The 16,576-nt window shown below is 42.3% G+C and overlaps 1 protein-coding gene across 1 annotated transcript in view; it reads left to right on the forward strand.

The window, feature by feature from the left end:
- Window positions 1-16,576, forward strand: part of sema4c (sema domain, immunoglobulin domain (Ig), transmembrane domain (TM) and short cytoplasmic domain, (semaphorin) 4C) — a 110,138-nt gene that overhangs the window by 40,866 nt on the left and 52,696 nt on the right. The window lies entirely within an intron of this gene.

The following is a 16,576-nucleotide window of genomic DNA, read 5'->3' on the forward strand; positions in this document are numbered from 1 at the left end:
AAAGTCTCTGCTGTGAAGGTGGAGATATGCGGCGGTGGTGTATTTGCGACAATAAACTAAAAAGACATTTGAAAGACTGGTGGTTAGGATTAAGGAATGGTGGTCCGCCATTCTTAAATGAATGGTGAGGAAACACTGATGAGGATGATCACTCAGAACAACTTTGTGTTGATATGCAGTTACGGTGTTGCTCTAGAAGGACTAGAGGAGTCAAACAATGCTCCAAAATTGCCCCCCTACAGTCTAATAGAACCTCTGGATCCTGTGACTATTAGAAATGAAAAATACTTTATTTATCCCAGAAGGGAAATTCAATAGGTTCAAGGGTTCAGGATTGTCACTCACCTGTACATATATATATATGTTTTGTAAGTCATCAAACATTAGCAAAGCAGAAAGTCAGAAAACCTGGAAACAGCTCTTCTAGCCCCTATCAGCACCTCTAAAGCTCATTATTTAGCGTTTCCAGGATTTCACTACACCAGAGCAAGAAATAGTATCAGCTCATGGCTCCCTGTAAATCAATACATCATGTTGATTAACACAATTTAGAAAATATATAGAAGTGGCGGTATCTTACGCTATTCCTTTAACAGAAATGCCAAATCATCCTCCCTGCAACAATTTTTCATATTAAAAGCCTTTCACTAGCTTAAATAGTATAGTCATTTGAGCTGCTCTGCTGTGTGAAGTATCGACAAGAAGTGTTGAGTTTAACAGATGGCAGATCAAAAAAACAGCAAAGTAGAAGCAAATTGAATTATTTAGCGAATGAGAGCAGTATTTGGGGTGGTCTCTCTGTACTGATGGAATTGCACATTTTGCAGAATTTACTGCGTGAAGCATTAGAGTAAATTCAATTTCCACTATAACATTTTTTTTCCGAGTTTTTATCTGGTCTTTGTTTGTGTCGACCGAGGCCGAGGCTGCAGACACAGAGATGAGTCTTGTCCTGGTGCTTGGTCGCACGCACACCTTCACACACACACGTACAGGTTCCCCACCATCAAGTTTGATGAGGTGAGCGAATGTGAACCCGCCACATCTGGCATTCCTCCGTCCTCCCTCTCCACGCAGCAGCAGCCCTTGTGTCTCTATCGATCCCAGCTTATCTTCCCGTAAACCTGGACCTCTTTTCTCTCCTCCTCGCCTCGCCACCTCCAGCCCTCCTCTGCTTCCTCCTCATTGCTATCGATCAGCCCATGTGTTCAACAAAGTAGAGAGCAGGCAGTGGTTAATGTCGAGCCGGGCCGGAGAAGCCCTGCGAGCGGTTCGCGTATCCCCTTTCATTCTTAATGGGTCCAATCAGGCTCTAATAGACCCTGGGTTAGAGCATCGAGGCCCACCACTCTTTTCTCACTCCTCTCACCTTTCACTTATCCTCTTTTTAACAAATATCAGTCTGCACTGTATGACTGCCAGGTGCATTTTTAGCTGCTGACTGTTGATTTCGTAAACGGATCCAAAAGCTGTCGTGGGCAAGCTTGTTGTTGTTTTTGTTGTTGTTGTTGTTTTTACATTTATTCATTCGGGGAAAGACTTGCTTCTGCTGAGTATGCACATGCTTCTTCAGAAATTCCCTGCTTTGCATTTTTTTACAGTAATGCACATTCATTCCTGGGAGCTGCCCAGTAGAACCACAGCTTGCTAATTTTGGCCACTGGGAACTGCCCAGTACCAGAAGCTCAAGTCTTTTATTATTTCCAGACTTCTCTCAGTCACTGAACACATTGACTTTAGCTGGGTTAAGTGCCTTGCTCAAGGGCACCTTCATTGTGAGTGGTTGTTGACTCAGGGGAAAATGTCTCTTGCTATTTTCCTTTACCGTTGTTGCCTTCCTTCCAGGCTTTTGAATGGCACATGAGTGACAAGTACAAAGGAAAGTAAGGAACCAAGTGGCACTCAGAATGATGAACACAGACGTAGTTTTCAGTGTTGCTATAATACTACAGCAATAGCAACAGTACCTCTGTAAAATCTTTGGAATAACATTAACACACAATAAGCTGCGTGCAAACGGTTCACATGTGAATATTACTAAGCAATTTCACAGCAAAGAGTTTGACAGTTAAAGCGCCTCTGAGAGAAGAAACAACACATTGTTTCTGGGTTTAAATCATCAGCTAAAGAACTCAACATTGTGTAGGCGGTTTGCAGCCAAGTGTGAAGTGGCCAGGATGAGAGTCACCACCTCCAGATCAGAGGCCGTGGTTCTCTGCTGGAAACCCGTGGATTGCTCCCTCTGCTAAAGGAGGTTTGGGATTTGGTTCCAAGTGATAGGAAAAATGGAGCGTGAGATGGACCAGGGCAGCGTCAGCAGTTAATGTGGGCGTTGTGCCGGACTGTTATGGTAAAGAACCAGCCGAGCAGTAAGAAGAAACTTTTGATTTACCGGTCGATCTATGTTCAGAACCCTCACCTTCGGTCGTGAGTTTCGTGTAGTGACCGGAAGGATGAGGTTGTGGATGCAAGAGGTTCAAATGAATTTCCTCCGTAGGGTAGCTGGGCTCAGCCTTGTAGCGTGGGTGAAGAGGTCGACCATGCGGAGGAGCTTGGAGTAGAGTTGCTTTATATCACAAAGGGCCAGCAGAGGTGCTTCAAGCGTCTGATTAGAATGCCTCCTGGGTGTCTTCCCATGGAGGGTTTCTGGGCTCGTCCAACTGGGAGGAGACCCCGGGGTAGACCCTGAACTCACTTGAACGATTACATATCTGACCGTGGAATGCCAGGATCCTCCAGGAGAAACTGGAAAATGTTCCTGGGTAGGCCTGCTGCTGTCAGGACTCAAGCCTGGATACGCAAAATGAAAATGGATCGATTTCTTTATTTAGTATGCTAAGAGGTTTTACTACCTGAGCATTTGTTGGTTTGACCAGCAGTTTATGGTCACTAACTTTTACGTATGTTAGCAACCTTCAGTACTTTAGTATAGCACACGTTACTCAGACAGTTTACTGACTCATGAATCTTCTCCACGTCTACTGTGACGGTCGTTCAGCTCAGTTTTCAATGTGGGAGCCATGAGGGAATTGTTATTTTTCATTGTAAGGTTAAGGGGCATATTGATTGTTGTTAATGTTTTGATATATTATTTTGTGGACACTGAATAGAGGCATAGTGGGTCACGTGGATGTGGACAGTGATTTAAGCTAAACTTTTTCATTGTCTGAGGGAGAGAGAGGGGGTGAGCTGGCTCACCGTATTTTTTGTTGACCACTATTTTTAACTGATCGCTGTGACTACTTTGATTATAGGTTTGCACACATTATCATAAGTTGATTATCTTTTTTTCTTTAATAAAAGGCTAAATTTATTCATAGACATCTCAGTGGATTCTTTTGTTTAGCACTTCAGACAAACAGGCCCAACCTCAGTCCCTCAGCCACTCTTGGTTTTGAAGTCGCTACATTCATCTCGATAGCAGTTCAGCATTTATCTTTTGATTGTGTCATATGATCAGATAAGCTTACATTTTAGCCAGACTATCTAATTCAGTGTTTCCCTAAAACAAGGCTGCGTCCTCCAAATGCAGTCACAAGAAAAATCTCTTACACATTTTACAGATGTTCCCCTCTTTAAACTGGTTCAAGCAAATTCTTACCATTATTTATACTTTAGATTATACATTTTGAATTGTTCTCGTTTAACAAGAAAAACTTAAAGCATCATTTCAACTCTTTGTTGTGCAAACAGAAGAAATTAGTTTGGTTGACCGACGTACAACAAAGGGTCATAAATAGATATTGGTTTCATTTCCAGCCAAAAAGGTTGGAAAAAAATTATCTACGTTTTAATTTAAATCGTCACCCAACATTAGCTATTGTTTTTACTATTCACCTATTGTTCTCTCGGATCATGTGACCCCTCATGTTCGTTGTCGTATCTGACTTATTTCTAGTGATGCAACCATGTTCTTGCTATTCAGTGCAGGTACGTTGACCGAGTCTACGAAATGAAGTTTCTGGACTGGAATTGAACTGAAATTATTCCTCGGTATCTGTATCCTATCAAAGCCAGACACAATTTACACTTCCTTGCATATATGCTTGCATGTCGCCTAGACGAGCAGAGAGCACTCACGGTTACACTCTAACCGTGCGCTCGAACATTAAAAGACATTTAGTTGACTTAGCTTATGTGATGAATCTGAATAGGCTCGATGCAGACTGTCCCTGAGCCCGAGGTACACAACATCTGATGAACACTTACTGAGAGACACATTCTAAATTCAGCTGAATCTAAATGCTAATACAGAAGGCAGCTGGGAAGGATGAAGGAGTTAAATGGGCTGAAAGTAGGTAGTGGTGTAGCAGCAACATTGCACTGCTCAGCACTGATGCATGCAGAGAGGGTGCTTATATGGACCATCTAGCGTTAGAGTTTTAGCCATAAATGTTTAGACAGCATATATGCCTATAAAACTACTTTCAAGTACTGCAAGGTAAACAGTACAGCTTTATGAATAAATAAAAAGCATAATAAGAAACTTTACCGTGAAAGCCTCGGCACACAAGCATTTACACTACAGTTGGCCATGTCTCCCCCTTTCAGTCCTGCTTTTCTTCTATCGACTGTCAATCTATTCATCTCTTTGTTACTGTGGCCCTCTCTCCCCTCCCCACCTGCCCACCACTGAGAGGTGTGTGGGCTGCTTCTATAGGAGTCCAGCTAGGTGTAACCTTTCTGCCCTGTGGCACCTCACCGGGATCCAGGGCTCTGGGCTCAGCATGAACTCTTCCCTGAAAGAACGGAGCCGAGGAGAAGGGAGAGGACAGAGAGAGTGGGAGGGAGAGCGAAAGAGCGCTACCGGACAATTAGCCCCCCTAGGAGCTTAGTAGGCGGTCGCCCCAAGCCAGAATGCACCGAGTGTTTCAGGGACTGGCTGCAAGCAAGAGAAACCAAAGCAAGGGAGGGGGGGGGAAGATGGTGTGTGCGTGGGCATGTGTGTGTTGCAGTGTTTTGCATTCACACGCCCAGCGGTTGTTGTTCCAAAATGAGACAGTACGTCGGGAGCCCACAGGCGTCAATACGACCATTTCTATTATTCAGGGCTGATTACTGCGCTAAATCGTACAACGGTGAATACTTTATAATGAGCTTTGAAATCCAACATCGAAAGTTTGTCGGCTTGTTTTTTTTGTTTGTCTGAATCTGGCTGGCGGGGAATAAAGAGCATATTTGCCGAAGTGATTTGATTAGTGCGCTGGTGTGTGAGGAGCAGGTTGCAACATATGTGAGCGGTGATTTTGAAAATGTGAGCTTGTGTACGTGTGCCAGGGACACGTGATAAAGCATTCCTTTAATGTTTTGTGAGTGTGCCCAGTGTGTATTGTTCAAAGAAATGTATGTTTTGTGTGAAGCGTTTATAGTATATTAAGCATGCAGATGTATAGCAGAGTTTGTGTCTGTGCTTTTGTTGTCCTGCTGTTCGTGGTCCAGTCCGTCGCCTTGAGCGAGGCTGATCGACCTGCGATCACATTGTGATCATGGACCGGTGCACACACTCGTTACGTACATGCATTGATGACAGGTCAAAGCTCTATCCCAGCATCCCCCGAGCCTGCATGCGGGGTCAGGCACGTCCAGGCAGGGCAGAGTGCACGTGGGTTGTTTTTTTCCCCCCATTTCTCACTGCACTCATGTGTGCTCATCAGAAGCAACACACGCCAGGCTGACAGCACAAGGTCGACCAGAGAATAAAAGGGAGAGAGAGACCGAGATGGGGAGGCTGAGAGAGAGAGAGGAAAACACAGACAGGGTGTCTGCTCACACATAGGTAACCTAGTTATTGTTGGCTTTCTGCAGTAATCACACTTTTTAAATGTCACGTAACTAAAAAAACCTGGTTCAGGTTAAGGGATTAAGAGAAATTGCTTACTGATAAAGATGCATTGTCATCGGCAATCGTTTGTGTCCCATATAACCAGTGACATTCAAACAGCTGTCCAACCAATCAGCCCAGTTCAAAAGTGGCCCGACTGGATTTCCATTTTCATGTTTATATTCAGCTGATGATTTTGATCCTTTACTTTACTGCTGCTTTAGTTCAGGTTATTTTTCCCTGACCAAACACAGGCGACTGTCATATCCGTATTATATCATCATACTCAGCCGACGAGGAGGCTCTTAACAGTCGTCCATCTTATAAATGTGCTAATGTAATTAATTCCGTAAGTTGATTTACAACAGCCTCATTTGTGCTTGTCATTAACATTTTGGTCGCATTTTTTTTTCTCCCTATTACCGTCTCTCCTGCTCTGGCTCAGGAAGACGACATCCTTTTTCTTAATCCCACCTACAAAACTTTCATTGTTTCAGTTGTTTTCCCGTCATTGCATTTGTGAATGCGAATGTGACAGCAAATCATAATGTAGGTTTTAAATCATTTTTCGTCCAGTCATGATGTGAAAGTATTTATTTTTAATATCCTGACGAGGTTTGCTCATTTTACTTTTGTTATGGATTTCACCACAGAGGCCCACGCACTGATGGCATTAGCTGCTCTAGTGATTGGTTGGAATTAAAACTATGGACCTCGAGGGCACAGGGTTGAGAGTCGGTAATAAAAGCCATCTATGTGCTGTGAAAATTCCCCACTATTACTCAAACTTGAGATGTTGTTTTGAGTAACTGTCATCTCCTTGAGGCGGATCATTTTGGCTGCAAAGGGATTTCGTATATTCAATCAGATTCCTCTGAAATAGTGTTGATTCGGCTATTTCGTTACACTTGCCTATTTACACATCCTGCAGACACAGAGCAACATTAGCATTCATTTGAAGTTGTATTCATGACTTGATGAATATAAGTTGAATATTCACGCTGCTTCTAGCTATTGTGTAGCTTCCACGTTTTCAGAGTGAAACATCTGACTCTGCATCTATTTAATGTTTCAGTGGGTTCACCAGCTACTTCTAACTTTGTCTACTGTTTGATGCTTTCTTTATTACAGCCTTTTCATTATAAACAGCTACCTGCAGTGGATAGCACCATGGCTGATATGTGGGGTAACTAAAACATCAAAGCTACCAAGTATAAAAGCAAAACAGTCAGCTGAAAGACACTACAATGCTTCCTAGAGGTAGTCTGCATGTGATGGAGGCCCAATATTCTTAATGTGTAATAAACAACACTGTGTCTGTGACTCAAGCTTGGTTATACTGGTGCTACATGATCTTTCTTAAGCCGTGCAACGGATTGTGGGTCAGAATGACCAAAAAAGCACACACAGGTTTACATGCTGCAAAATGAGATCAGATAACGTGGGACATTCTGGTGTCTTTTTCTGGCCTATGATATAGGATGCTAATATGGGTACTGGAATGCACCCTAAGTGACTGCAGACAGCCATAAAGTGTCTAAGTTTAAATGCAAAAGCTATTTAAATGTTACGTACCATGGTCACTCCTATAAAAGAGATTAAATAAAGGCCTGGTTCATGCAGCGTTACACTGTGCCTCTCTCTGCCTCGCCCTAATCGTTGCAGAGTTTGAACGGGCGATGGGAATGCTGTAACTTTATTTGAAATAGTTTCATTTGTATATATTTAGGGACATTTTTCAAATAGATTTCAGCAGAATTGAAAGTGTGTTGCCTGGCTAATTATGATAAATCCACATGGTAGCATGTGTCAACATCAACAACAACAAAAAAGGAACAAATATTCAAGTCTTAATAATGAGTGAATGAATCCAATTTAACAAACAATGTTTATATTCAGATACAGCCCTGGTAGCCATTAGACCTGAACAATTTGTGGGAATATATCTAATTGCAATAATTCTGACAGATATTGCAATTGTGATTTGATTAGCAATATGTTTTTTTAAAAGTCCTGCCTCAGTTCAATATTTTCCTATGACGTAATTTCACTGCATTAGACAGCAAGGAGGATGAAAAGAATTAGTAAAACCATCTGTAGAACAGTTTAACCTCTTAAGACCTGGCGTCCACATGCATGGACATCACATTTTGGGTTATATTACCACAGTAGTTAATTCTGCTTAACTGGGACCTTATGGCCATGTGTGTGTGTGGACGCTTACACCACAGTCTATGATGATATTTAATTTTTATACTTATCAGGTTCCAATAAGCCCAAATAGCAAAGAGAAATAAAAAATGCATATCAAACAAGAGCTTAAGAGGTCTTATGAGGTTAAACTATGGATCAGATATGCTGCATAACATATATCCCCAAGTTACAGCGTTTGCGATTTGCTAATTGCATTGTTTTGAATTGCAATTTTGATTTGAAATTGCTGAATTAGTCATCATTCATTGATGTAACATGTATTGGTGCAGGTTCAATATCTGTACTGAAGCTTGACCAACTGCTCTTACATTCATTTGGTCTTTTGAAATTTTGCCCTGTGATGAACTGCCTCTGATATGTGCAAGTATATATCAAATGTATGAGTCAAATCAGGGTTCAGGTATTGCTGAAGAGTTCAAAAGTCTTGAAATCTCTTCGCCCAGTAATGTTTTGTGTACAATATGCCCCCATCATACGTGCGTCTGCCGCCACAGACCAAAAGCACAGATGGTCCTGCCGTCTGATTAGCTGGACATCAGTCTGTCCGGTTTCATCTCGCCCCTCATCTCCTCTTCTATCAGTTCCTCAGGTTCTGAGCAGGTGTTTGGCCTGCAGTCAGAGTCCAAATCAGATCCATTTCATCTGTAATCAGCTGCAGCCCCTGGCACTGATGGAAGAGATCAGAGCGCCAATCAAAGAATTATAAGCCGACCACGCCTGACCAGCAGACCATGACACGGACAAGGCGGCGAAGCGGGGTTGGGGGGGGTGGGGGAGGAAGCGAGCGAAAGCTACAGTAGGGATGAAAGGAAAGGAGATGGAGATTTGAAGGCTTGCAGAATCTCCCAGGGGAGAGACATGAAAGAGCAGGGTGCTGGGGGAGGCAGCAGTGAGGGAGGCTAAGATGTTACACTGCAATCTCTCGTGGGATTTTTTTTTTTTTTTTTTTTTTTTTTGACGTTTCCATCAAGTGGAAATAGGTTGTTTAAAGTCAAATGCGGTGCTCGGTTCCGCTTCAAATTGAGGTAATTAGGATGGGAAGTGAATTCCAATCACCGTGTGAAAAGAAAGTCAATGACATTAACTTGATGCATTTGAATTGCTCGATGCCCCGACGCCGGTTAGCAAATCATTAATTGTATGCAAATATGGGAAATCATGTGCTCAGGTGCATGAAAATTGATGACTGGCTCACATATTGATGATAGCAGCTTTAAAGGGGAATTTCAAACAGTTCTGTTTTTTTTTTTTTTTAGAAGACGCTAACAAGGTATCGGGTGTATCAGGCGGTCCAAACATGATCACACACTCTTTCACATTCATCTTCTACATTCATACACACGCACATAAGCTCGCTGTGCGCAGCTGATCAAATCCCCCTTTGATTATCAGTCTTTCATCTGCACCAGCTCAACACAAACAATCTGGCGGCGCGCAACACACACACAGCCGTAAACACGCAGCTCTTTAATGTGAGCTGGTCAGCACGGCCATTTGTTTACACCTGCATTCACAGATATGCTAGTTAAAGCTATCACTTAGATGCAGACTCACTCATGCCTGATATTGTTTTAAACCGTGTGCTCAACCACAAAGACGCTGATACACAAACACACAATCTATGCGCTTTAAGTGTCCACCTGCGTCTTTGTAGACTGGCAGACGCTGAGTGTGCACGGCGTGGGAGTTCACTTGCTTTACTGTCAATGGCGTGTCCATGTCTGCTCCATTAGGTCCACACTCTGAATAAAAGCACCGCATCGACTCTGTTGCCTCCATCCTTCTTGTCACTGTACGGGAAAAGGCTTCTCACCGGACTACTGTAGAAAGGTGTTTTCTTTGTCAGCCCTGTTGCACGCAAAGCTCAGGAGCGCTGTATGAATAAGTGAGAAGAAATAGCAAGAAAATGCTGAAGTCCATGTTGACTTCTCTCACTTCACATCCCACAAGTCAGCAATTTTGCAGGGGGAGCTGTAACATGATATTTTTCACTCTGATTCCGTAGCAGTTTTGCTCTGGACTTGAACTCGGAACCTTGAAATCTCCTCTTTGAAGTATCGCCACAGTTTCAGTCATTGTATATTTTTACATTTATCGTCCAGCCATTTAGCTAAAGCTTTCTTACAGCCTTCTTGCAGCATGTGAGCTCAAATTCAAGTCATCAAAACTGATTTTGAAGGACCTCCGTGTTTTTTAAGGCTGATCTCTGATCAAAAAATTTCTGCTGTAAAAATTCTTCGAAATTGGTCAAATTATCATATGTTACATCTTCTCCCAGGGCTCTCTGGAGGGTTCACAGACTCTCACATAATACTTTGAACCATTCAGAATACATTTGAATCATAAAAATGAGATTAGGTGAACTCGGGTCACAAATTAACATTTGGCAATGAATCTTTCTGTGTGAAAAAAAGATCATGTTTTTAACAACTTGTCTTTAGAAGCTCCGTCTGAACATAAAGTTCAAAAACCTGAACTGTATCATAAATTATACTGCTCTTCTTGTAGGAGCCACTGTTTTATTTCTATGACGTCTGCAGGACAGAACTGAAAGTTCCTCCTGTGTCACAGGTCGAGAATACCACGTCTAAAAGTCTTGGTGTTATTATTTGGATGTGTTTCCAGTAGAAATACACTTTTTCCAAGCATTTTCTCAAACGAAGTGTGTCTACTCTAGTGTAGTGGGCTTCTTTATTTGATTTTGTTTCAAGATGGTGCCACCCTTTACCAGAAAGTTCTTCAAACAAGTTGTATTTGAACAATACTGAGGCTATCATTCCGCAGCAGCCAGACTTTCTAGTTTAAACCAATGCCAGTGGCTCTAAATGTAACTTGGGCAGGCTGACATGTCAACAGCACAATGCAGAGTTTCTCAGGCTTAGCTAATGTTTACCATTTACCCTTTTAGTTTAGTGTGCTAGCATGCTAATATTCACCAGCTAGCACAAACTATAGCTGAGGCTGACATTAAGGTCAATAATTAGGCTGACATTTGTTCAGAAAGTAAAATATTGGACACAATAAAGACCCTATCTGGTGCAGAATAGTGTTGTAGTGTTTGAGCAGAGTCAAAGGTGAGCTGGTGTGCTTGAGCTGCAGCACCAGAGGGGCGTGATCTGCATATTCTATTGGACTCAACGGTGGTATTTTAAGTTGTGAAGGATAAAACTTCTAAATATGCAACTGTGATACACAGATGAGTATTTAGTGGTTTACTTAATGACTAGAAACTGATTTTAAAGGTTTATCTGATAATGGCTTTATTTAGTGTCATCTACTGGGGACCATAAAACCTTGTATTAAATTTCACAGAGATTCTTGCAATAGTTGTTCGGACGTTTCACTCAAAACCCGATGGTGCTGTTATATGAAAAGGGAAAGAGTCACCGAAGTCAAAGGGAATATGAACGGTGGACTAAAATATGGACAAACCGGCATCCTAGTGATGCCATCCATAGAGACACACTGTTTTTGGATTAAAATACTCAAAAAGATGCAAATTTTGTACTGTATTTCTTTATTTATAATACTACATGTTTAATTTAATTTATTAATATCACTTGGACTTATCATTACTTATTTTGCAGCGAATGGATCTCCAGAGCCTTGAAAGTCTTGGTTTCAGAGTTTCAGTGTTCCAGGATACTCTTACACTTTCATAGACTCCCCCTGCTAAGAGTTTAACTCTGCCAAGAAACACCCTCTTTGAATGCTGAAAATCAGAAACCCATACATGTCCAACCATTAATGCATCGGTACTGCTCCAGCTTCTCAATATCATGATTTCAAAGTGAGGAAAACGCGGCATAAAAGTCCTTCAGCCGCTCTCAGCGGCTTTCGTCCACGGGGTGTGAAATCGTTTGATCCAGCTTGTTCCATTTAGGTGAAACAACCTTTGTGTGTGTGTGAGAGTTTTCATTTGTGCGTGTTTTTAAATGCTGCTTGAGTAATAAAAGGAGGAGGAAGAGGGGAGGGTGCGGGCAGGAAGGGAGGGAGGAAGGAAGGAAGGAAGGAAGGAAGGAAGAGAGCTGACGGTAGCTTCTGTGTTTGTGTTGCATGGAGGGGAGGTGGAGGGCGGATGCTAGTGTGTGTGTCTGTGTGTGTGTGTGTGTGTGTGTGTGTGTACTGTGGGGGGCAGTTACGGGTTAATGGACATTAAGTCTGGCCCAGTGTGGTCGTCTGGGTGTAGGGCGGCGGGTGATGAGCCCTGGCTTTCTGTAACCCACAAAAAGGTCAGAGGTCAGGGTTAAAAGTCAAACAATGCCTGGAAGGACTAACAATCAGTTGGGACAGTGTGTGTGTTTGTGTGTGGATTGGGCGGAGGTGAAGGGGGATGGGGGTAGGAAAAGCCTGCCAGAAAAGGAGAGGTGGGAAAAATGAAGGGCAGGAAGAGGACATCGGAAAACAGAGATACAGCAGTGAAGAAAAGAGGACAGACAGATGGGGGTTGAAAATGTTCTTTTTCTTTTCCTTTTTCTCCCCCCTCCCGACATCCGCTCACTTCGAAGAAACGATCCGGCTTTGCTTTTCCCTACAGGGACTCGTCTTACCTCCAAACACACACACACACGCACGCACACACAAACGAAAACGACACAAATCGACGGACGCATGCAGGAGCTCCGCAACCTAATCAGAACATGTGGCCTATTTCTCTGTATGTCTTAATGAGCCCTCCAATGTTGAGTGCTGACTGATATTATTAGGCTGCCGTGTCTCAGCTCATTAGCTAAACCAGGCTCAACAACAACACCAGCAGCTAAAAGATGATTTGATACCGCCTGTAGAGTTATGTGACACCGCAGGACCTTAAAGAGGCCGTGTTGAGAGACAGAGCAAGTGAGTTAATTTGGTCATCGGGGGAGAGCCAGACTGAATCCCGCTTCTTACGACACAGCGAGGGATCATAAGAGGCGGTTTGATGGAAAGAAATAGAAAAATACATCACAGGCCGACTTCAGCCGTCTCCCTCGACGCTCGTAAAGTTCCCTGCAGATGTGCCTTGAAGATTCAGTATGCAATTTTAGCAGCGGAGTGATGTCAAGTGAAGAAATGTAGCTAACAATGCTGAATAGAAAACATTACTGTAGGTAGCTAATCAGTTTTTAATAGTGAATTGCTCCATTTCCTCTATTGGCGCTGCAGTTGGTGCTTTTAGTGCAGCTGGATCAATAAGCCTTTGCTGGGTTTCAAACGGTTTGTTGAGTTGCATGTTCTCGAAGCTTTACGAGCATGTCTACTGTGTGAGCGTTTATAAAAATTCTATATTATACGCATTATGTATTGGCACACTTTTAAATTCTATTTTAAATTGGCCATATTAGCAAAATATAGCTATATATAAAATAATAAAATATAGTTGTTAAAGGCAAAATGTTACAGTATCCCATTATACACGATGCATTGTGTTATTACAAAGACGCCCCACCCTACGAATCATTTAACTCATCATCTCCAGATGTAACAACACGTGTTTATTTGGCCCACAGTGCAAATCACATCATTAAACGGTATTCAAAACTACCTTTACCATTAAAATTACATCTCGTGCTACAATCACAGTATCTGTCGCAATATGATTTTTCAGCCATACTTTTGTTAATTATCTCAGAACTGAATTAGGTGTTGCTTGGGAACACGAGTCAAATCCTTGCAGCTCATTGCTACATAATGTTCGGCTAAATCTTATCATTTTGTCTGACATTTTGAGAAAATTAGAACCTCTCCTTTGATTGCAATGTTGGGATTTCTTAGAATCCATTCACAACAGATATAATAGTCTCTACATCTTCACTAGAAAAGCCATTTTGTCGTTGAGTTTGGCCTGTCTTTCTTTGGATAGGTCTTTCTGAAACTGGAAAAGATCAAGTATGAGGTGAATAAATTTGATAAATTCTGTTCTGAAATGGCAACCATTAAGTCACTAAAGGTCTTACCTCCTTACTAATCAGGTTTTTAAACCCCGACTAACCAAATGTTGTGCTTGAATATTCCAAAGACTGTTTTCGGGGAGGTTAAACTGTTAGCTTGCGGCAATTTTGTTTCTTTTCCATCATCATCATCGTTCTTAAATGTGATCTTTTCGGAACTGATTGCTCGGAAAGAATCAAGTGTGTGAGGAGTTTTACAAATTTTTTCAAGGACTTCCCCGCTGATTGCCCTCTCACAGCACAAGCACACGAGCTAAACAACTGCTCCTTGTTGGCGATAGTATTTATGCTAAACAGTTGTGTTGTTGGACTCGCAGAGAAGAGATCAGAAAAGAGATGACAGACAAACGGAAAGTGGAAAAGCGAGGAAGGTATACAGAGGTTTTCGGCTTTCCTTCAGACAGGCAGAAGCCTTGAATCACCGTCTCACTCTTCATCCTCTCCCCGCTCTTCCTCCTTGTCTCCCCCCTGTAGTGTTTACATGCTGCCTCTCCACTTAATCCGGCCTTCAGGATGCCCACTTCACTTTGTTACCTCGCAGCACAGAGATGGAACAGTGGATGTTGAGGAAGATTTTTTTTTTTCGTATTTCTTCATATCCCTCCCTCCCTCTCTCTCTCATCCTTTTAGCCCTCCCTCCCTCCCTGGCTCCCCTCCCACCCTCCCTCCATCTCAATCTCTTCTCAGCTCACTCGAGCGTTGGCCCGGCAAGGCCTCCAGCATCGATCCAATAAAGCTGGTAGCCGGCACTGCGAGGCTTGGAGAGCTTTCACCCAAACCCAGCGTTTAAGCACGCTCATTTAGCAGCGCGTCGCCATGATCTGATCTGGGGGTGGAGGAGGGAGAGAGGGGAGAGGGGGGGGAGGAGGTGCAGAACGATTTGTTTTTTCTCTTTTCTTATTTCAGCCTCTTCTTATTTTCCTCTCAAAAGTGCGATCAATAACAGTCACATCGGTTGGATGTGGGCACACAAACCTGCGCACACACATCTCTAAATCTTAATTACCTCCCCTGCCAATCTACCAAGTAGACCAAACGTTTGCTTGCCAACACTGAAATTTAATATTCGCATGTGGGAATAGATGAGGAGGAAGGAGTAGTATGTGCACTGCACTTACTGAGGTAGCTTCCGTCTTTGTGCTGGGTTACAGTTTGACATTTTGCGTCTGTTTAAAAGTCAATGGGTTTCCTTCTCCAATGAGCTCGTATCATCAAAGACACCATTTCACTCAGCAATACCCGACAGCAGGTGCAGGAGGGGAAGCTTGCAGATGGTGTGTGTGTGCACTTCTGTGTGGATATTTATAATTCATTTCTCATGGCGATATTTTGTCCTCGTGAGGATACAAACATTCGGATAGATCATTCATTCCTTCCCATTAGCAGAGGTTGGATTCGAGTCCAGTAACTGGTTCAGGATTGAGATTCGAGTGACTGGACTTGGTTTAGATTAAAGTTAGTGAGTTGGAGTTTCAGTGGTCCTGACGTAGATTCATTTTAAACTGAAATCAAACGGAAAGTTCACTAAATTATCCCACCAAAAAAAGCACTTACTCTCAGTGAGATGTAGTCACGCTGGTTCGTTTGCAGCGGTTTTATGTCCTGAGGTTTGAAATATCCATTTCGCTAGATTTCTGCCGCAGTTTGAGTGCAATAGAAGTGAACTGGCTTTTGCTTTTGGTGCTCACAGCACTTAAAAATGACATTTAAAATTGATCCAGAGAGTGTCCCAGATAATCACAGGCCTCTCTAGTAACAGTTTTCGACTTTGTACTAAAGAAAAAGTCCCTAGAAAAACAGTAGACGGAATATTTCATTGATTTTCCTTAAGATCTTAATATGCTTCAAAGTGCTTGTAACCCAGTTTCTAGCAGCGCAATCAGTAGGGGCTGCTTCACAAACCTTCAGTAACCTTTCAAAACAGATCATCTTGCACGCTTCCCTGTTTTTTCACGTTTCAAAAAGCTACTTCAGGTAATTCTTGTGTACAACCAAGTGAACTAAATATACCGAGGCCTTTGGTGAAGGGATTTCTAAAAAGAAATTTTGCCATTCATGTATTTATTTATTTTTGATGAATTTCTCTTCAGGGAAGCCACAAAAAAAAACTTTATCCACCTCTGTTGTATTCACCACAGAAACCTTAAAGACAGAAATCTCACAACTTCAACCTGCATAACTTGATGCAGTTGTAAATGTGAACATGTTTATTTGCAATTTTGATTTATTGACTTCTTCAGCAATGAATCAGTCAAGTAGAACATGTAATTTCTCTCTTTTTTTGGCTCTGTGATCTCTCTCCTGGCTGCTGCTGCAAAAAAAATGTGCTGGTGATTGTGTGCAGTTCAACATAATTTACAATTCTTTTCACACTTGGGGACTCTAATGATGGAGAAACTAATAATCACAAAGAAATATTTAGTGGTTGGTTTCACAGTTATTTGTTAAAAGTGAAACGTTTCAGTGTGACTTTGAGCATGCGAGACACTTTTACGTGTTTTTTCCAAAATGACAAAATGACGCATAGGGTTTAATGGCCGGCGTGTCCTCACGGGCATACAAAAACAAAGTTGGGAGTGTCTTGTTTTAATGTGAAATCCCTCCTATTACT

Source organism: Stegastes partitus, unplaced genomic scaffold, assembly GCF_000690725.1.
Source record: "Stegastes partitus isolate 25-593 unplaced genomic scaffold, Stegastes_partitus-1.0.2 Scaffold26, whole genome shotgun sequence".
Classification (NCBI taxonomy): Eukaryota; Metazoa; Chordata; class Actinopteri; family Pomacentridae; genus Stegastes; species Stegastes partitus.